A 27,451-nucleotide genomic window follows, 5' to 3' on the forward strand; every position below is an offset into this window, starting at 1 on the left:
AACGTATAACGTATGACGTGTAACGTATATCGTATATCGTATATCGTCTAACGAATAATGTACAACAAGGAACGTGTAACGTATAGCGTATAACGTATAACGTATAACGTATAACGTATAACGTATAACGTATAACGTATAACGTATAACGTATAACGTATAACGTATAACGTATAACGTATAACGTATAACGTATAACGTATAACGTATAACGTATAACGTATAACGTATAACGTATAACGTATAACGTATAACGTATAACGTATAACGTATAACGTATAACGTATAACGTATAACGTATAACGTATAACGTATAACGTATAACGTATAACGTATAACGTATAACGTATAACGTATGACGTATAACGTATAACGTATAACGTATAACGTATAACGTATAACGTATATCGTATAACGTATAACGTATAACGTATAACGTATAACATATAACGTATAACGCATATCCTAGAACTTATGGCGTATAACGTATAATGTATAACGTATAACGTATAACGTATAACTTTTAACGTATAACGTATAACGTATAACGTATAACGTATAACGTATAACGTATAACGTATAACGTATAACGTAATACGTATATCAAATAACGTATAACGTATAACGTATAACGTATAACGTATAACGTATAACGTAATACGTATATCAAATAACGTATAACGTATAACGTATAACGTATAACGTATAACGTATAACGTATAACGTATAACGTATAACGTATAACGTATAACGTATAACGTACAAAGGATAACGTGTAACGTATATCGTATATCGTATAACGTATAACATGTAACGTATAACGTATAACGTATAACGTATAACGTATATCGTATAACGTATAACGTATAACGTATAACGTATAACGTATAACGTATGACGTGTAACGTATATCGTATATCGTATATCGTCTAACGAATAATGTACAACAAGGAACGTGTAACGTATAGCGTATAACGTATAACGTATAACGTATAACGTATAACGTATAACGTATAACGTATAACGTATAACGTATAACGTATAACGTATAACGTATAACGTATGACGTATAACGTATAACGTATAACGTATAACGTATAACGTATAACGTACAACGTAATACGTATAACGTATAACGTATAACGTATAACGTAATACGTATATCAAATAACGTATAACGTATAACGTATAACGTAATACGTATATCAAAGAACGTATAACGTATAACGTATAGCGTATAACGTATAACGTATATCGTATAACGTATAACGTATAACGTATAACGTATAACGTATAACGTATGACGTATAACGTATAACGTATAACGTATAACGTATAACGTATAACGTAATACGTATATCAAATAACGTATAACGTATAACGTATAACGTATAACGTATAACGTATAAAGGATAACGTGTAACGTATATCGTATATCGTATATCGTATAACGAATAATGTACAACAAGTAACGTGTAACGTATAGCGTATAACGTATAACGTATAAGGTATAATGTATAACGTATAACGTATACCGTATAACGTATAACGTATAACGTATAACGTATGACGTATAACGTATAACTTTTAACGTATAACGTAAAACGTATAACGTATAACGTATAAAGTATAACGTATAACGTATAACGTATAACGTATAACGTATAACGTATAACGTATAACGTATAACGTATAACGTATAACGTATAACGTATAACGTATAACGTATAACGTATAACGTATAACGTATAACGTATAACGTATAACGTATAACGTATAACGTATAACGTATAACGTATAACGTATAACGTATAACGTATAACGTATAACGTATAACGTATAACGTATAACGTATAACGTATAACGTATAACGTATAACGTATAACGTATAACGTATAACGTATAACGTATAACTTTTAACGTATAACGTATAACGTATAACGTATAACGTATAACGTATAACGTATAACGTATAACGTATAACGTATAACGTATAACGTATAACGTATAACGTATAACGTATAACGTACAACGTATAAAGTATAACGTATAACGAATATCGTATGACGTATAACGTATAACGTATAGCGTATAACGTATAACGTATAACATATATAACGTATAACGTATAACGTATAACGTATAACGTATAAAGGATAACGTGTAACGTATATCGTATATCGTATATCGTATAACGAATAATGTACAACAAGTAACGTGTAACGTATAGCGTATAACGTATAACTTATAACGTATAACGTATAACGTATAACGTATAACGTATAACGTATAACGTATAACGTATAACGTATAACGTATAACGTATAACGTATAACATATAACGTATAACGCATATCCTAGAACTTATGGCGTATAACGTATAATGTATAACGTATAACGTATAACGTATAACTTTTAACGTATAACGTATAACGTATAACGTATAACGTATAACGTATAACGTATAACGTATAACGTAATACGTATATCAAATAACGTATAACGTATAACGTATAACGTATAACGTATAACGTATAACGTATAACGTAATACGTATATCAAATAACGTATAACGTATAACGTATAACGTATAACGTATAACGTATAACGTATAACGTATAACGTATAACGTATAACGTATAACGTATAACGTATAACGTACAAAGGATAACGTGTAACGTATATCGTATATCGTATAACGTATAACATGTAACGTATAACGTATAACGTATAACGTATAACGTATATCGTATAACGTATAACGTATAACGTATAACGTATAACGTATAACGTATAACGTATGACGTGTAACGTATATCGTATATCGTATATCGTCTAACGAATAATGTACAACAAGGAACGTGTAACGTATAGCGTATAACGTATAACGTATAACATATATAACGTATAACGTATAACGTATAACGTATAACGTATAAAGGATAACGTGTAACGTATATCGTATATCGTATATCGTATAACGAATAATGTACAACAAGTAACGTGTAACGTATAGCGTATAACGTATAACTTATAACGTATAACGTATAACGTATAACGTATAACGGATAACGTATAACGTATAACGTATAACGTATAACGTATAACGTATAACGTATAACATATAACGTATAACGCATATCCTAGAACTTATGGCGTATAACGTATAATGTATAACGTATAACGTATAACGTATAACTTTTAACGTATAACGTATAACGTATAACGTATAACGTATAACGTATAACGTATAACGTATAACGTATAACGTATAACGTATAAAGGATAACGTGTAACGTATATCGTATATCGTATAACGTATAACATATAACGTATAACGTATAACGTATAACGTATAACAGTATATCGTATAACGTATAACGTATAACGTATAACGTATAACGTATAACGTATGACGTGTAACGTATATCGTATATCGTATATCGTCTAACGAATAATGTACAACAAGGAACGTGTAACGTATAGCGTATAACGTATAACGTATAACGTATAACGTATAACGTATAACGTATAACGTATAACGTATAACGTATAACGTATAACGTATAACGTATAACGTATAACGTATAACGTATAACGTATAACGTATAACGTATAACGTATAACGTATAACGTATAACGTATAACGTATAACGTATAACGTATAACGTATAACGTATAACGTATAACGTATAACGTATAACGTATAACGTATAACGTATAACGTATAACGTATAACGTATAACGTATAACGTATAACGTATGACGTATAACGCATAACGTATAACGTATAACGTATAACGTATAACGTATATCGTATAACGTATAACGTATAACGTATAACGTATAACATATAACGTATAACGCATATCCTAGAACTTATGGCGTATAACGTATAATGTATAACGTATAACGTATAACGTATAACTTTTAACGTATAACGTATAACGTATAACGTATAACGTATAACGTATAACGTATAACGTATAACGTAATACGTATATCAAATAACGTATAACGTATAACGTATAACGTATAACGTATAACGTATAACGTAATACGTATATCAAATAACGTATAACGTATAACGTATAACGTATAACGTATAACGTATAACGTATAACGTATAACGTATAACGTATAACGTATAACGTATAACGTACAAAGGATAACGTGTAACGTATATCGTATATCGTATAACGTATAACATGTAACGTATAACGTATAACGTATAACGTATAACGTATATCGTATAACGTATAACGTATAACGTATAACGTATAACGTATAACGTATAACGTATGACGTGTAACGTATATCGTATATCGTATATCGTCTAACGAATAATGTACAACAAGGAACGTGTAACGTATAGCGTATAACGTATAACGTATAACGTATAACGTATAACGTATAACGTATAACGTATAACGTATAACGTATAACGTATAACGTATAACGTATAACGTATGACGTATAACGTATAACGTATAACGTATAACGTATAACGTATAACGTACAACGTAATACGTATAACGTATAACGTATAACGTATAACGTAATACGTATATCAAATAACGTATAACGTATAACGTATAACGTAATACGTATATCAAAGAACGTATAACGTATAACGTATAGCGTATAACGTATAACGTATATCGTATAACGTATAACGTATAACGTATAACGTATAACGTATAACGTATGACGTATAACGTATAACGTATAACGTATAACGTATAACGTATAACGTAATACGTATATCAAATAACGTATAACGTATAACGTATAACGTATAACGTATAACGTATAAAGGATAACGTGTAACGTATATCGTATATCGTATATCGTATAACGAATAATGTACAACAAGTAACGTGTAACGTATAGCGTATAACGTATAACGTATAAGGTATAATGTATAACGTATAACGTATACCGTATAACGTATAACGTATAACGTATAACGTATAACGTATAACGTATAACGTATAACGTATAACGTATAACGTATAACGTATAACGTATAACGTATAACGTATAACGTATAACTTTTAACGTATAACGTATAACGTATAAAGTATAACGTATAACGTATAACGTATAACGTATAACGTATAACGTATAACGTATAACGTATAACGTATAACGTATAACGTATAACGTATAACGTATAACGTATAACGTATAACGTATAACGTATAACGTATAACGTATAACGTATAACGTATAACGTATAACGTATAACGTATAACGTATAACGTATAACGTATAACGTATAACGTATAACGTATAACGTATAACGTATAACGTATAACGTATAACGTATAACGTATAACGTATAACGTATAACGTATAACGTATAACGTATAACTTTTAACGTATAACGTATAACGTATAACGTATAACGTATAACGTATAACGTATAACGTATAACGTATAACGTATAACGTATAACGTATAACGTATAACGTATAACGTATAACGTACAACGTATAAAGTATAACGTATAACGAATATCGTATGACGTATAACGTATAACGTATAGCGTATAACGTATAACGTATAACATATATAACGTATAACGTATAACGTATAACGTATAACGTATAAAGGATAACGTGTAACGTATATCGTATATCGTATATCGTATAACGAATAATGTACAACAAGTAACGTGTAACGTATAGCGTATAACGTATAACTTATAACGTATAACGTATAACGTATAACGTATAACGTATAACGTATAACGTATAACGTATAACGTATAACGTATAACGTATAACGTATAACATATAACGTATAACGCATATCCTAGAACTTATGGCGTATAACGTATAATGTATAACGTATAACGTATAACGTATAACTTTTAACGTATAACGTATAACGTATAACGTATAACGTATAACGTATAACGTATAACGTATAACGTAATACGTATATCAAATAACGTATAACGTATAACGTATAACGTATAACGTATAACGTATAACGTATAACGTAATACGTATATCAAATAACGTATAACGTATAACGTATAACGTATAACGTATAACGTATAACGTATAACGTATAACGTATAACGTATAACGTATAACGTATAACGTATAACGTACAAAGGATAACGTGTAACGTATATCGTATATCGTATAACGTATAACATGTAACGTATAACGTATAACGTATAACGTATAACGTATATCGTATAACGTATAACGTATAACGTATAACGTATAACGTATAACGTATAACGTATGACGTGTAACGTATATCGTATATCGTATATCGTCTAACGAATAATGTACAACAAGGAACGTGTAACGTATAGCGTATAACGTATAACGTATAACATATATAACGTATAACGTATAACGTATAACGTATAACGTATAAAGGATAACGTGTAACGTATATCGTATATCGTATATCGTATAACGAATAATGTACAACAAGTAACGTGTAACGTATAGCGTATAACGTATAACTTATAACGTATAACGTATAACGTATAACGTATAACGGATAACGTATAACGTATAACGTATAACGTATAACGTATAACGTATAACGTATAACATATAACGTATAACGCATATCCTAGAACTTATGGCGTATAACGTATAATGTATAACGTATAACGTATAACGTATAACTTTTAACGTATAACGTATAACGTATAACGTATAACGTATAACGTATAACGTATAACGTATAACGTAATACGTATATCAAATAACGTATAACGTATAACGTATAACGTATAACGTATAACGTATAACGTAATACGTATATCAAATAACGTATAACGTATAACGTATAACGTATAACGTATAACGTATAACGTATAACGTATAACGTATAACGTATAACGTATAACGTATAACGTATAACGTATAACGTATAACGTACAAGGGATAACGTGTAACGTATATCGTATATCGTATAACGTATAACATGTAACGTATAACGTATAACGTATAACGTATAACGTATATCGTATAACGTATAACGTATAACGTATAACGTATAACGTATAACGTATAACGTATAACGTATAACGTATGACGTGTAACGTATATCGTATATCGTATATCGTCTAACGAATAATGTACAACAAGGAACGTGTAACGTATAGCGTATAACGTATAACGTATAACGTATAACGTATAACGTATAACGTATAACGTATAACGTATAACGTATAACGTATAACGTATAACGTATAACGTATGACGTATAACGTATAACGTATAACGTATAACGTATAACGTATAACGTACAACGTAATACGTATAACGTATAACGTATAACGTATAACGTAATACGTATATCAAATAACGTATAACGTATAACGTATAACGTAATACGTATATCAAAGAACGTATAACGTATAACGTATAGCGTATAACGTATTACGTATAACGTATAACGTATAACGTATAACGTATAACGTATGACGTATAACGTATAACGCATAACGTATAACGTATAACGTATAACGTATAACGTATAACGTATAACGTATAACGTATAACGTATAAAGGATAACGTGTAACGTATATCGTATATCGTATAACGTATAACGTATAACGTATAACGTATAACGTATAACGTATAACGTATAACGTATTACGTATAACGTATAACGTATAACGTATAACGTATAACGTATAACGTATAACGTATAACGTATAACGTATAACTTTTAACGTATAACGTATAACGTATAACGTATAACGTATAACGTATAACGTATAACGTATAACGTATAACGTATAACGTATAACGTATAACGTATAACGTATAACGTATAACGTACAACGTATAAAGTATAACGTATAACGAATATCGTATGACGTATAACGTATAACGTATAGCGTATAACGTATAACGTATAACATATATAACGTATAACGTATAACGTATAACGTATAACGTATAAAGGATAACGTGTAACGTATATCGTATATCGTATATCGTATAACGAATAATGTACAACAAGTAACGTGTAACGTATAGCGTATAACGTATAACTTATAACGTATAACGTATAACGTATAACGTATAACGTATAACGTATAACGTATAACGTATAACGTATAACGTATAACGTATAACGTATAACATATAACGTATAACGCATATCCTAGAACTTATGGCGTATAACGTATAATGTATAACGTATAACGTATAACGTATAACTTTTAACGTATAACGTATAACGTATAACGTATAACGTATAACGTATAACGTATAACGTATAACGTAATACGTATATCAAATAACGTATAACGTATAACGTATAACGTATAACGTATAACGTATAACGTAATACGTATATCAAATAACGTATAACGTATAACGTATAACGTATAACGTATAACGTATAACGTATAACGTATAACGTATAACGTATAACGTATAACGTATAACGTATAACGTACAAAGGATAACGTGTAACGTATATCGTATATCGTATAACGTATAACATGTAACGTATAACGTATAACGTATAACGTATAACGTATATCGTATAACGTATAACGTATAACGTATAACGTATAACGTATAACGTATAACGTATGACGTGTAACGTATATCGTATATCGTATATCGTCTAACGAATAATGTACAACAAGGAACGTGTAACGTATAGCGTATAACGTATAACGTATAACGTATAACGTATAACGTATAACGTATAACGTATAACGTATAACGTATAACGTATAACGTATAACGTATAACGTATGACGTATAACGTATAACGTATAACGTATAACGTATAACGTATAACGTACAACGTAATACGTATAACGTATAACGTATAACGTATAACGTAATACGTATATCAAATAACGTATAACGTATAACGTATAACGTAATACGTATATCAAAGAACGTATAACGTATAACGTATAGCGTATAACGTATTACGTATAACGTATAACGTATAACGTATAACGTATAACGTATGACGTATAACGTATAACGCATAACGTATAACGTATAACGTATAACGTATAACGTATAACGTATAACGTATAACGTATAACGTATAACGTATAAAGGATAACGTGTAACGTATATCGTATATCGTATAACGTATAACGTATAACGTATAACGTATAACGTATAACGTATAACGTATAACGTATTACGTATAACGTATAACGTATAACGTATATCGTATAACGTATAACGTATAACGTATAACGTATAACGTATAACGTATGACGTATAACGTATAACGTATAACGTATAACGTATAACGTATAACGTAATACGTATATCAAATAACGTATAACGTATAACGTATAACGTATAACGTATAACGTATAAAGGATAACGTGTAACGTATATCGTATATCGTATATCGTATAACGAATAATGTACAACAAGTAACGTGTAACGTATAGCGTATAACGTATAACGTATAAGGTATAATGTATAACGTATAACGTATACCGTATAACGTATAACGTATAACGTATGACGTATAACGTATAACTTTTAACGTATAACGTAAAACGTATAACGTATAACGTATAACGTATAACGTATAACGTATAACGTATAACGTATAACGTATAACGTATAACGTATAACGTATAACGTATAACGTATAACGTATAACGTATAACGTATAACGTATAACGTATAACGTATAACGTATAACGTATAACGTATAACGTATAACGTATAACGTATAACGTATAACGTATAACGTATAACGTATAACGTATAACGTATAACGTATAACGTATAACGTATAACGTATAACGTATAACGTATAACGTATAACGTATAACGTATAACGTATAACGTATAACGTATAACGTATAACGTATAACGTATAACGTATAACGTATAACGTATAACGTATAACGTATAACGTATAACGTATAACGTATAACGTATAACGTATAACGTATAACTTTTAACGTATAACGTATAACGTATAACGTATAACGTATAACGTATAACGTATAACGTATAACGTATAACGTATAACGTATAACGTATAACGTATAACGTATAACGTATAACGTATAACGTATAACGTATAAAGTATAACGTATAACGAATATCGTATGACGTATAACGTATAACGTATAGCGAATAACGTATAACGTATAACATATATAACGTATAACGTATAACGTATAACGTATAACGTATAACGTATAAAGTATAACGTATAACGTATAACGTATAACGTATAACGTACAACGTAATACGTATAACGTATAACGTATAACGTATAACGTAATACGTATATCAAATAACGTATAACGTATAACGTATAGCGTATAACGTATTACGTATAACGTATAACGTATAACGTATAACGTATAACGTATAACGTATAGCGTATAACGTATAACGTATAACGTATAACGTATAACCTATAACGTATAACGTATAACGTATAACGTATAACGTATAGCGTATAACGTATAACGTATAACGTATGACGTATGACGTATGACGTATAACGTATAACGTATAACGTATAACGTATAACGTATAACATATAACGTATAACGCATATCCTAGAACTTATGGCGTATAACGTATAATCTATAACGTATAACGTATAACGTATAACTTTTAACGTATAACGTATAACGTGTAACGTATAACGTATAACGTATAACGCATAACGTATAACGTATAACGTATAACGTAATACGTATATCAAATAACGTATAACGTATAACGAATAACGTATAACGTATAACGTATAACGTAATACGTATATCAAATAACGTATAACGTATAACGTATAACGTATAACGTATAACGTATAACGTATAACGTATAACGTATAACGTATAAAGGATAACGTGTAACGTATATCGTATATCGTATAACGTATAACATATAACGTATAACGTATAACGTATAACGTATAACGTATAACGTATAACGTATAACGTATAACGTATAACGTATAACTTATAACGTATAACGTATAACGTATAACGTATAACGTATATCGTATAACGTATAGCGTATAACGTATAACGTATAACGTATAACGTATAACGTATAACGTATAACGTATAACGTATAACGTATAACGTATAACGTATAACGTATAACGTATGACGTATAACGTATAACGTATAACGTATAACGTATAACGTATAACGTACAACGTAATACGTATAACGTATAACGTATAACGTATAACGTAATACGTATATCAAATAACGTATAACGTATAACGTATAACGTAATACGTATATCAAAGAACGTATAACGTATAACGTATAGCGTATAACGTATTACGTATAACGTATAACGTATAACGTATAACGTATAACGTATAACGTATGACGTATAACGTATAACGCATAACGTATAACGTATAACGTATAACGTATAACGTATAACGTATAACGTATAACGTATAACGTATAACGTATAAAGGATAACGTGTAACGTATATCGTATATCGTATAACGTATAACGTATAACGTATAACGTATAACGTATAACGTATAACGTATAACGTATTACGTATAACGTATAACGTATAACGTATATCGTATAACGTATAACGTATAACGTATAACGTATAACGTATAACGTATGACGTATAACGTATAACGTATAACGTATAACGTATAACGTATAACGTAATACGTATATCAAATAACGTATAACGTATAACGTATAACGTATAACGTATAACGTATAAAGGATAACGTGTAACGTATATCGTATATCGTATATCGTATAACGAATAATGTACAACAAGTAACGTGTAACGTATAGCGTATTACGTATAACGTATAAGGTATAACGTATAACGTATAACGTATAACGTATAACGTATAACGTATAAAGTATAACATATCACGTATAACGCATATCCTAGAACTTATGGCGTATAACGTATAACGTATAACATAATACGTATAACGTATAACGTATTACGTATAACGTATAACGTATGACGTATAACGTATAACGTATAACTTATAGCGTATAACGTATAACGTATAACGTATAACGTATAAACTATAACACATAACGTATAACGTATAAACTATAACACATAACGTATAACGTATAACGTATAACGTATAACGTATAACGTATAACGTATAACGTATAACGTATAACGTATAACGTATAACGTATAACGTATAACGTATAACGTATAACGTATAACGTATAACGTATAACGTATAACGTATAACGTATAACGTATAACGTATAACGTATAACGTATAACGTATAACGTATAACGTATAACGTATAACGTATAACGTATAACGTATAACGTGTAACGTATAACGTATAACGTATAACATATAACGTATAACGCATATCCTAGAACTTATGGCGTGTAACGTATAATGTATAACGTATAACGTATAACGTATAACGTATAACGTATAACGTATAACGTATAACGTATAACGTATAACGTATAGCGTATAACGTATAACGTATAACGTATAACGTATATCGTATGACGTATAACGTATAACGTATAACGTATAACGTATAACGTATAACGTATAACGTATAACGTATAACATATAACGTATAAAGTATAACGTATAACGTATAACGTATAACGTATAACGTATAACGTATAACGTATAACGTATAGCGTATAACGTATAACGTATAACGTATAACGTGTAACGTATAACGTATAACGTATAACATATAACGTATAACGCATATCCTAGAACTTATGGCGTATAACGTATAATGTATAACGTATAACGTATAACGTATAACGTATAACGTATAACGTATAACGTATAACGTATAACGTATAACGTATAACGTATAACGTATAACGTATAACGTATAACGTATAACGTATAGCGTATAACGTATAACGTATAACGTATAACGTGTAACGTATAACGTATAACGTATAACATATAACGTATAACGCATATCCTAGAACTTATGGCGTATAACGTATAATGTATAACGTATAACGTATAACGTATAACGTATAACGTATAACGAATAACGTATAACGTATAACGTATAACGTATAACGTATAACGTATAACGTATAACGTATAACGTATAACGTATGACGTGTAACGTATATCGTATATCGTATATCGCCTAACGAATAATGTACAACAAGGAACGTGTAACGTATAGCGTATAGCGTATAACGTATAACGTATAACGTATAATGTATAACGTATAACGTATAACGTATAACGTATAACGTATAACGTATAACGTATAACGTATAACGTATAACGTATAACGTATAACGTATAACGTATAACGTATAACGTATAACGTATAACGTATAACGTATAACGTATAACGTATAACGTATAACGTATAGCGTATAACGCATAACGTATTACGTATAACGTATAACGTATAACGTATAACGTATAACGTATAACGTATGACGTATAACGTATAACGCATAACGTATAACGTATAACGTATAACGTATAACGTATAACGTATAACGTATAACGTATAACGTATAACGTATAAAGGATAACGTGTAACGTATATCGTATATCGTATAACGTATAACGTATAACGTATAACGTATAACGTATAACGTATAACGTATAACGTATTACGTATAACGTATAACGTATAACGTATATCGTATAACGTATAACGTATAACGTATAACGTATAACGTATAACGTATGACGTATAACGTATAACGTATAACGTATAACGTATAACGTATAACGTAATACGTATATCAAATAACGTATAACGTATAACGTATAACGTATAACGTATAACGTATAAAGGATAACGTGTAACGTATATCGTATATCGTATATCGTATAACGAATAATGTACAACAAGTAACGTGTAACGTATAGCGTATAACGTATAACGTATAAGGTATAATGTATAACGTATAACGTATACCGTATAACGTATAACGTATAACGTATGACGTATAACGTATAACTTTTAACGTATAACGTAAAACGTATAACGTATAACGTATAACGTATAACGTATAACGTATAACGTATAACGTATAACGTATAACGTATAACGTATAACGTATAACGTATAACGTATAACGTATAACGTATAACGTATAACGTATAACGTATAACGTATAACGTATAACGTATAACGTATAACGTATAACGTATAACGTATAACGTATAACGTATAACGTATAACGTATAACGTATAACGTATAACGTATAACGTATAACGTATAACGTATAACGTATAACGTATAACGTATAACGTATAACGTATAACGTATAACGTATAACGTATAACGTATAACGTATAACGTATAACGTATAACGTATAACGTATAACGTATAACGTATAACGTATAACGTATAACGTATAACGTATAACGTATAACTTTTAACGTATAACGTATAACGTATAACGTATAACGTATAACGTATAACGTATAACGTATAACGTATAACGTATAACGTATAACGTATAACGTATAACGTATAACGTATAACGTATAACGTATAAAGTATAACGTATAACGAATATCGTATGACGTATAACGTATAACGTATAGCGTATAACGTATAACGTATAACATATATAACGTATAACGTATAACGTATAACGTATAACGTATAAAGTATAACGTATAACGTATAACGTATAACGTATAACGTACAACGTAATACGTATAACGTATAACGTATAACGTATAACGTAATACGTATATCAAATAACGTATAACGTATAACGTATAGCGTATAACGTATTACGTATAACGTATAACGTATAACGTATAACGTATAACGTATAACGTATAACGTATAGCGTATAACGTATAACGTATAACGTATAACGTATAACGTATAACGTATAACGTATAACGTATAACGTATAACGTATAGCGTATAACGTATAACGTATAACGTATGACGTATGACGTATGACGTATAACGTATAACGTATAACGTATAACGTATAACGTATAACATATAACGTATAACGCATATCCTAGAACTTATGGCGTATAACGTATAATCTATAACGTATAACGTATAACGTATAACTTTTAACGTATAACGTATAACGTGTAACGTATAACGTATAACGTATAACGCATAACGTATAACGTATAACGTATAACGTAATACGTATATCAAATAACGTATAACGTATAACGTATAACGTATAACGTATAACGTAATACGTATATCAAATAACGTATAACGTATAACGTATAACGTATAACGTATAACGTATAACGTATAACGTATAACGTATAACGTATAAAGGATAACGTGTAACGTATATCGTATATCGTATAACGTATAACATATAACGTATAACGTATAACGTATAACGTATAACGTATAACGTATAACGTATAACGTATAACGTATAACGTATAACTTATAACGTATAACGTATAACGTATAACGTATAACGTATATCGTATAACGTATAACGTATAACGTATAACGTATAACGTATAACGTATGACGTGTAACGTATATCGTATATCGTATATCGTCTAACGAATAATGTACAACAAGGAACGTGTAACGTATAGCGTATAACGTATAACGTATAACGTATAACGTATAACGTATAACGTATAACGTATAACGTATAACGTATAACGTATAGCGTATAACGTATAACGTATAACGTATAACGTGTAACGTATAACGTATAACGTATAACATATAACGTATAACGCATATCCTAGAACTTATGGCGTATAACGTATAACGTATAACGTATAACGTATAACGTATATCGTATAACGTATAACGTATAACGTATAACGTATAACGTATAACGTATGACGTGTAACGTATATCGTATATCGTATATCGTCTAACGAATAATGTACAACAAGGAACGTGTAACGTATAGCGTATAACGTATAACGTATAACGTATAACGTATAACGTATAACGTATAACGTATAACGTATAACGTATAACGTATAACGTATAACGTATAACGTATAACGTATAACGTATAACGTATAACGTATAACGTATAACGTATAACGTATAACGTATAACGTATAACGTATAACGTATAACGTATAACGTATAACGTATAACTTATAACGTATAACGTATAACGTATAACGTATAACGTATAACGTATAACGTATAACGTATAACGTATAACGTATAACGTATAACGTATAACGTATAACGTATAACGTATAACGTATAACGTATAACGTATAACGTATAACGTATAACGTATAACGTATAACGTATAACGTATAACGTATAACGTATAACGTATAACGTATAACGTATAACGTATAACGTATAACGTATAAAGTATAACATATCACGTATAACGCATATCCTAGAACTCATGGCGTATAACGTATAACGTATAACATAATACGTATAACGTATAACGTATTACGTATAACGTATAACGTATGACGTATAACGTATAACGTATAACTTATAGCGTATAACGTATAACGTATAACGTATAACGTATAAACTATAACACATAACGTATAACGTATAAACTATAACACATAACGTATAACGTATAACGTATAACGTATAACGTATAACGTATAACGTATAACGTATAACGTATAACGTATAACGTATAACGTATAACGTATAACGTATAACGTATAACGTATAACGTATAACGTATAACGTATAACGTATAACGTATAACGTATAACGTATAACGTATAACGTATAACGTATAACGTATAACGTATAACGTATAACGTATAACGTATAACGTATAACGTGTAACGTATAACGTATAACGTATAACATATAACGTATAACGCATATCCTAGAACTTATGGCGTGTAACGTATAATGTATAACGTATAACGTATAACGTATAACGTATAACGTATAACGTATAACGTATAACGTATAACGTATAACGTATAGCGTATAACGTATAACGTATAACGTATAACGTATATCGTATGACGTATAACGTATAACGTATAACGTATAACGTATAACGTATAACGTATAACGTATAACGTATAACATATAACGTATAAAGTATAACGTATAACGTATAACGTATAACGTATAACGTATAACGTATAACGTATAACGTATAACGTATAGCGTATAACGTATAACGTATAACGTATAACGTGTAACGTATAACGTATAACGTATAACATATAACGTATAACGCATATCCTAGAACTTATGGCGTATAACGTATAATGTATAACGTATAACGTATAACGTATAACGTATAACGTATAACGTATAACGTATAACGTATAACGTATAACGTATAACGTATAACGTATAACGTATAACGTATAACGTATAACGTATAACGTATAACGTATAGCGTATAACGTATAACGTATAACGTATAACGTGTAACGTATAACGTATAACGTATAACATATAACGTATAACGCATATCCTAGAACTTATGGCGTATAACGTATAATGTATAACGTATAACGTATAACGTATAACGTATAACGTATAACGAATAACGTATAACGTATAACGTATAACGTATAACGTATAACGTATAACGTATAACGTATAACGTATAACGTATGACGTGTAACGTATATCGTATATCGTATATCGCCTAACGAATAATGTACAACAAGGAACGTGTAACGTATAGCGTATAGCGTATAACGTATAACGTATAACGTATAATGTATAACGTATAACGTATAACGTATAACGTATAACGTATAACGTATAACGTATAACGTATAACGTATAACGTATAACGTATAACGTATAACGTATAACGTATAACGTACAACGTATAACGTATAACGTATAACGTATAACGTATAACGTATAACGTATAACGTAATACGTATAACGTATAACGTATTACGTATAACATATAACGTATAACGTATAACGTATAACGTATAACGTATAACGTATAACGTATAACGTATAACGTATAACGTATAACGTATAACGTATAACATATAACGTATAACGTATAACATATAACGTATAACGCATATCCTAGAACTTATGGCGTATAACGTATAATTTATAACGTATAACGTATAACGTATAACGTATAACGTATAACGTATAACGTATAACGTATAACGTATAACGTATAACGTATAACGTATAACGTATAACGTATAACGTATAACGTATAACGTATAACGTATAACGTAATATGTATATCAAATAACGTATAACGTATAACGCATAACGTATAACGTATAACGTATAACGTATAACGTATAACGTATAACGTATAACATATAACGTATAACGCATATCCTAGAACTTATGGCGTATAACGTATAATGTATAACGTATAACGTATAACGTATAACGTATAACGTATAACGTATAACGTTTAACGTATAACGTATAACGTATAACGTATAACGTATAACGTATAACGTATAACGTATAACGTATAACGTATAACGTATAACGTATAACGTATAACGTATAACGTATAACGTATGACGTATAACGTATAACGTATAACTTATAGCGTATAACGTATAACGTATAACGTATAACGTATAAACTATAACACATAACGTATAACGTATAAACTATAACACATAACGTATAACGTATAACGTATAACGTATAACGTATAACGTATAACGTATAACGTATTACGTATAACGTATAACGTATAACGTATAAAGTATAACGTATAGCGTATAACGTATAACGTATAACGTATAACGTATATCGTATGACGTATAACGTATAACGTATAGCGTATAACGTATAACGTATAACGTATAACGTATAACGTATAACGTATTACGTATAACGTATAACGTATAACGTATAAAGTAAAACGTATAACGTATAACGTATAACGTAATACGTATAACGTATAACGTATTACGTATAACATATAACGTATAACGTATAACGTATAACGTATAACGTATAACGTATAACGTATAACGTATAGCGTATAACATATAACGTATAACGTATAACGTATAACGTATAACGTATAACGTATAACGTATAACGTATAACGTATAACGTATAACGTATAACGTATAACATATAACTTATAACGCATATCCTAGAACTTATGGCGTATAACGTATAATGTATAACGTATAACGTATAACGTATAACGTATAACGTAATACGTATAACGTATAACGTATTACGTATAACATATAACGTATAACGTATAACGTATAACGTATAACGTATAACGTATAACGTATAACGTATAACGTATAACGTATAACATATAACGTATAACGTATAACATATAACGTATAACGCATATCCTAGAACTTATGGCGTATAACGTATAATTTATAACGTATAACGTATAACGTATAACGTATAACGTATAACGTATAACGTATAACGTATAACGTATAACGTATAACGTATAACGTATAACGTATAACGTAATACGTATAACGTATAACGTATTACGTATAACATATAACGTATAACGTATAACGTATAACGTATAACGTATAACGTATAACGTATAACGTATAACGTATAACGTATAACATATAACGTATAACGTATAACATATAACATATAACGCATATCCTAGAACTTATGGCGTATAACGTATAATTTATAACGTATAACGTATAACGTATAACGTATAACGTATAACGTATAACGTATAACGTATAACGTATAACGTATAACGTATAACGTATAACGTATAACGTAATACGTATATCAAATAACGTATAACGTATAACGTATAACGTATAACGTATAACGTATAACGTATAACGTATAACGTATAACGTATAACGTATAACGTATAACGTATAACGTATAACGTATAACGTATAACGTATAACGTATAACGTATAACGTATAACGTATAACGTATAACGTATAACGTATAACGTATAACGTATAACGTATAACGTATAACGTATAACGTATAACGTATAACGTATAACGTATAACGTATAACGTATAACGTATAACGTATAACGTATAACGTATAACGTATAACATATAACGTATAACGTATAAGGTATAACATATCACGTATAACGCATATCCTAGAACTTATGGCGTATAACGTATAATGTACAGCGTATAACGTTTAACGTATAACTTTTAACGTATAACGTATAACATATAACGTATAACGTATAACGTATAACGTATAACGTATAACGTATAACGTATAACGTATAACGTATAACGTATAACGTATAACGTATAACGTATAACGTATAATGTATAACGTATAACGTATAACGTATAACGTATAACGTATAACGTATAAAGTATAACGTATAACGAATATCGTATGACGTATAACGTATAACGTATAGCGTATAACGTATAACGTATAACATATATAACGTATAACGTATAACGTATAACGTATAACGTATAAAGTATAACGTATAACGTATAACGTATAACGTATAACGTATAACGTATAACGTATAACGTATAACGTATAACGTATAACGTATAACGTATAACGTATAACGTATAACGTATAACGTATAACGTATAACGTATAACGTATAACGTATAACGTATAACGTATAACGTGTAACGTATAACGTATAACGTATAACATATAACGTATAACGCATATCCTAGAACTTATGGCGTGTAACGTATAATGTATAACGTATAACGTATAACGTATAACGTATAACGTATAACGTATAACGTATAACGTATGACGTATAACGTATAGCGTATAACGTATAACGTATAACGTATAACGTATATCGTATGACGTATAACGTATAACGTATAACGTATAACGTATAACGTATAACGTATAACGTATAACGTATAACGTATAACTTTTAACGTATAACGTATAACGTATAACGTATAACGTATAACGTATAACGTATAACGTATAACGTATAACGTATAACGTATAACGTATAATGTATAACGTATAACGTATAACGTATAACGTATAACGTATAACGTATAACGTATAAAGTATAACGTATAACGAATATCGTATGACGTATAACGTATAACGTATAGCGTATAACGTATAACGTATAACGTACAACGTAATACGTATAACGTATAACGTATAACGTATAACGTATAACGTATAACTTATAACGTATAACGTATAACGTATAACGTATAACGTATAACGTATAACGTATAACGTATAACGTATAACGTATAACGTATAACGTATAACGTATAACGTATAACGTATAACGTATAACGTATAACGTATAACGTATAACGTATAACGTATAACGTATAACGTATAACGTATAACGTATAACGTATAACGTATAACGTATAACGTATAACGTATAACGTATAACGTATAACGTATAAAGTATAACATATCACGTATAACGCATATCCTAGAACTTATGGCGTATAACGTATAACGTATAACATAATACGTATAACGTATAACGTATTACGTATAACGTATAACGTATGACGTATAACGTATAACGTATAACTTATAGCGTATAACGTATAACGTATAACGTATAACGTATAAACTATAACACATAACGTATAACGTATAAACTATAACACGTAACGTATAACGTATAACGTATAACGTATAACGTATAACGTATAACGTATAACGTATAACGTATAACGTATAACGTATAACGTATAACGTATAACGTATAACGTATAACGTATAACGTATAACGTATAACGTATAACGTATAACGTATAACGTATAACGTATAACGTATAACGTATAACGTATAACGTATAACGTATAACGTATAACGTATAACGTATAACGTATAACGTATAACGTATAACGTATAACGTATAACGTATAACGTATAACGTGTAACGTATAACGTATAACGTATAACATATAACGTATAACGCATATCCTAGAACTTATGGCGTGTAACGTATAATGTATAACGTATAACGTATAACGTATAACGTATAACGTATAACGTATAACGTATAACGTATAACGTATAACGTATAACGTATAGCGTATAACGTATAACGTATAACGTATAACGTATATCGTATGACGTATAACGTATAACGTATAACGTATAACGTATAACGTATAACGTATAACGTATAACGTATAACATATAACGTATAAAGTATAACGTATAACGTATAACGTATAACGTATAACGTATAACGTATAACGTATAGCGTATAACGTATAACGTATAACGTATAACGTGTAACGTATAACGTATAACGTATAACATATAACGTATAACGCATATCCTAGAACTTATGGCGTATAACGTATAATGTATAACGTATAACGTATAACGTATAACGTATAACGTATAACGTATAACGTATAACGTATAACGTATAACGTATAACGTATAACGTATAACGTATAACGTATAACGTATAACGTATAACGTATAACGTATAGCGTATAACGTATAACGTATAACGTATAACGTGTAACGTATAACGTATAACGTATAACATATAACGTATAACGCATATCCTAGAACTTATGGCGTATAACGTATAATGTATAACGTATAACGTATAACGTATAACGTATAACGTATAACGAATAACGTATAACGTATAACGTATAACGTATAACGTATAACGTATAACGTATAACGTATAACGTATAACGTATGACGTGTAACGTATATCGTATATCGTATATCGCCTAACGAATAATGTACAACAAGGAACGTGTAACGTATAGCGTATAGCGTATAACGTATAACGTATAACGTATAATGTATAACGTATAACGTATAACGTATAACGTATAACGTATAACGTATAACGTATAACGTATAACGTATAACGTATAACGTACAACGTATAACGTATAACGTATAACGTATAACGTACAACGTATAACGTATAACGTATAACGTATAACGTATAACGTATAACGTATAACGTAATACGTATAACGTATAACGTATTACGTATAACATATAACGTATAACGTATAACGTATAACGTATAACGTATAACGTATAACGTATAACGTATAACGTATAACGTATAACGTATAACATATAACGTATAACGTATAACATATAACGTATAACGCATATCCTAGAACTTATGGCGTATAACGTATAATTTATAACGTATAACGTATAACGTATAACGTATAACGTATAACGTATAACGTATAACGTATAACGTATAACGTATAACGTATAACGTATAACGTATAACGTATAACGTATAACGTATAACGTAATATGTATATCAAATAACGTATAACGTATAACGCATAACGTATAACGTATAACGTATAACGTATAACGTATAACGTATAACATATAACGTATAACGCATATCCTAGAACTTATGGCGTATAACGTATAATGTATAACGTATAACGTATAACGTATAACGTATAACGTATAACGTATAACGTTTAACGTATAACGTATAACGTATAACGTATAACGTATAACGTATAACGTATAACGTATAACGTATAACGTATAACGTATAACGTATAACGTATAACGTATAACGTATGACGTATAACGTATAACGTATAACTTATAGCGTATAACGTATAACGTATAACGTATAACGTATAACGTATAAACTATAACACATAACGTATAACGTATAAACTATAACACATAACGTATAACGTATAACGTATAACGTATAACGTATAACGTATAACGTATAACGTATTACGTATAACGTATAACGTATAACGTATAAAGTATAACGTATAGCGTATAACGTATAACGTATAACGTATAACGTATATCGTATGACGTATAACGTATAACGTATAGCGTATAACGTATAACGTATAACGTATAACGTATAACGTATAACGTATTACGTATAACGTATAACGTATAACGTATAAAGTAAAACGTATAACGTATAACGTATAACGTAATACGTATAACGTATAACGTATTACGTATAACATATAACGTATAACGTATAACGTATAACGTATAACGTATAACGTATAACGTATAACGTATAACGTATAGCGTATAACATATAACGTATAACGTATAACGTATAACGTATAACGTATAACGTATAACGTATAACGTATAACGTATAACGTATAACGTATAACGTATAACATATAACGTATAACGCATATCCTAGAACTTATGGCGTATAACGTATAATGTATAACGTATAACGTATAACGTATAACGTATAACGTAATACGTATAACGTATAACGTATTACGTATAACATATAACGTATAACGTATAACGTATAACGTATAACGTATAACGTATAACGTATAACGTATAACGTATAACGTATAACATATAACGTATAACGTATAACATATAACGTATAACGCATATCCTAGAACTTATGGCGTATAACGTATAATTTATAACGTATAACGTATAACGTATAACGTATAACGTATAACGTATAACGTATAACGTATAACGTATAACGTATAACGTATAACGTATAACGTAATACGTATATCAAATAACGTATAACGTATAACGTATAACGTATAACGTATAACGTATAACGTATAACGTATAACGTATAACGTATAACGTATAACGTATAACGTATAACGTATAACGTATAACGTATAACGTATAACGTATAACGTATAACGTATAACGTATAACGTATAACGTATAACGTATAACGTATAACGTATAACGTATAACGTATAACGTATAACGTATAACGTATAACGTATAACGTATAACCTATAACGTATAACGTATAAAGTATAACATATCACGTATAACGCATATCCTAGAACTTATGGCGTATAACGTATAATGTATAGCGTATAACGTTTAACGTATAACTTTTAACGTATAACGTATAACATATAACGTATAACGTATAACGTATAACGTATAACGTATAACGTATAACGTATGACGTGTAACGTATATCGTATATCGAATATCGTCTAACGAATAATGTACAACAAGGAACGTGTAACGTATAGCGTATAACGTATAACGTATAACGTATAACGTATAACGTATAACGTATAACGTATAACGTATAACGTATAACGTATAACGTATAACGTATAACGTATAACGTATAACGTATAACGTATAACGTATAACGTATAACGTATAACGTATAACGTATAACGTATAACGTATAACGTATAACGTATAACGTATAACGTATAACGTATAACGTATAACGTATAACGTATTACGTATAACGTATAACGTATAACGTATATCGTATAACGTATAACGTATAACGTATAACGTATAACGTATAACGTATTACGTATAACGTATAACGTATAACGTATAACGTATAACTTATAACGTATAACGTATAACGTATAACGTATAACGTATAACGTATAACGTATAACGTATAACGTATAACGTATAACGTATAACATATAACGTATAACGCATATCCTAGAACTTATGGCGTATAACGTATAATGTATAACGTATAACGTATAACGTATAACTTTTAACGTATAACGTATAACGTATAACGTATAACGTATAACGTATAACGTAATACGTATATCAAATAACGTATAACGTATAACGTATAACGTATAACGTATAACGTATAACGTATAACGTATAACGTAATACGTATATCAAATAACGTATAACGTATAACGTATAACGTATAACGTATAACGTATAACGTATAACGTATAACGTATAACGTATAACGTATAACGTATAACGTATAACGTATAAAGGATAACGTGTAACGTATATCGTATATCGTATAACGTATAACATGTAACGTATAACGTATAACGTATAACGTATAACGTATATCGTATAACGTATAACGTATAACGTATAACGTATGACGTATAACGTATAACGCATAACGTATAACGTATAACGTATAACGTATAACGTATAACGTATAACGTATAACGTATAACGTATAACGTATAAAGGATAACGTGTAACGTATATCGTATATCGTATAACGTATAACGTATAACGTATAACGTATAACGTATAACGTATAACGTATAACGTATTACGTATAACGTATAACGTATAACGTATATCGTATAACGTATAACGTATAACGTATAACGTATAACGTATAACGTATAACGTATGACGTATAACGTATAACGTATAACGTATAACGTATAACGTATAACGTATAACGTATAACGTATAGCGTATAACGTATATCGTATAACGTATAACGTATAACGTATAAAGGATAACGTGTAACGTATATCGTATATCGTATATCGTATAACGAATAATGTACAACAAGTAACGTGTAACGTATAGCGTATAACGTATAACGTATAAGGTATAATGTATAACGTATAACGTATACCGTATAACGTATAACGTATAACGTATGACGTATAACGTATAACTTTTAACGTATAACGTAAAACGTATAACGTATAACGTATAACGTATAACGTATAACGTATAACGTAAAACGTATAACGTATAACGTATAACGTATAACGTATAACGTATAACGTATAACGTATAACGTATAACGTATAACGTATAACGTATAACGTATAACGTATAACGTATAACGTATAACGTATAACGTATAACGTATAACGTATAACGTATAACGTATAACGTATAACGTATAACGTATAACGTATAACGTATAACGTATAACGTATAACGTATAACGTATAACGTATAACGTATAACGTATAACGTATAACGTATAACGTATAACGTATAACGTATAACGTATAACGTATAACGTATAACGTATAACGTATAACGTATAACGTATAACGTATAACGTATAACGTATAACGTATAACGTATAACGTATAACGTATAACGTATAACGTATAACGTATAACGTATAACGTATAACGTATAACGTATAACGTATAACGTATAACGTATAACGTATAACGTATAACGTATAACGTATAACGTATAACGTATAACGTATAACGTATAACGTATAACGTATAACGTATAACGTATAACGTATAACGTATAACGTATAACGTATAACGTATAACGTATAACGTATAACGTATAACGTATAACGTATAACGTATAACGTATAACGTATAACGTATAACGTATAACGTATAACGTATAACGTATAACGTATAACGTATAACGTATAACGTATAACGTATAACGTATAACGTATAACGTATAACGTATAACGTATAACGTATAACGTATAACGTATAACGTATAACGTATAACGTATAACGTATAACGTATAACGTATAACGTATAACGTATAACGTATAACGTATAACGTATAACGTATAACGTATAACGTATAACGTATAACGTATAACGTATAACGTATAACGTATAACGTATAACGTATAACGTATAACGTATAACGTATAACGTATAACGTATAACGTATAACGTATAACGTATAACGTATAACGTATAACGTATAACGTATAACGTATAACGTATAACGTATAACGTATAACGTATAACGCATATCCTAGAACTTATGGCGTATAACGTATAATGTATAACGTATAACGTATAACGTATAACTTTTAACGTATA

Source organism: Ptiloglossa arizonensis, chromosome 2 (assembly GCF_051014685.1).
Source record: "Ptiloglossa arizonensis isolate GNS036 chromosome 2, iyPtiAriz1_principal, whole genome shotgun sequence".
Lineage (NCBI taxonomy): Eukaryota > Metazoa > Arthropoda > Insecta > Hymenoptera > Colletidae > Ptiloglossa > Ptiloglossa arizonensis.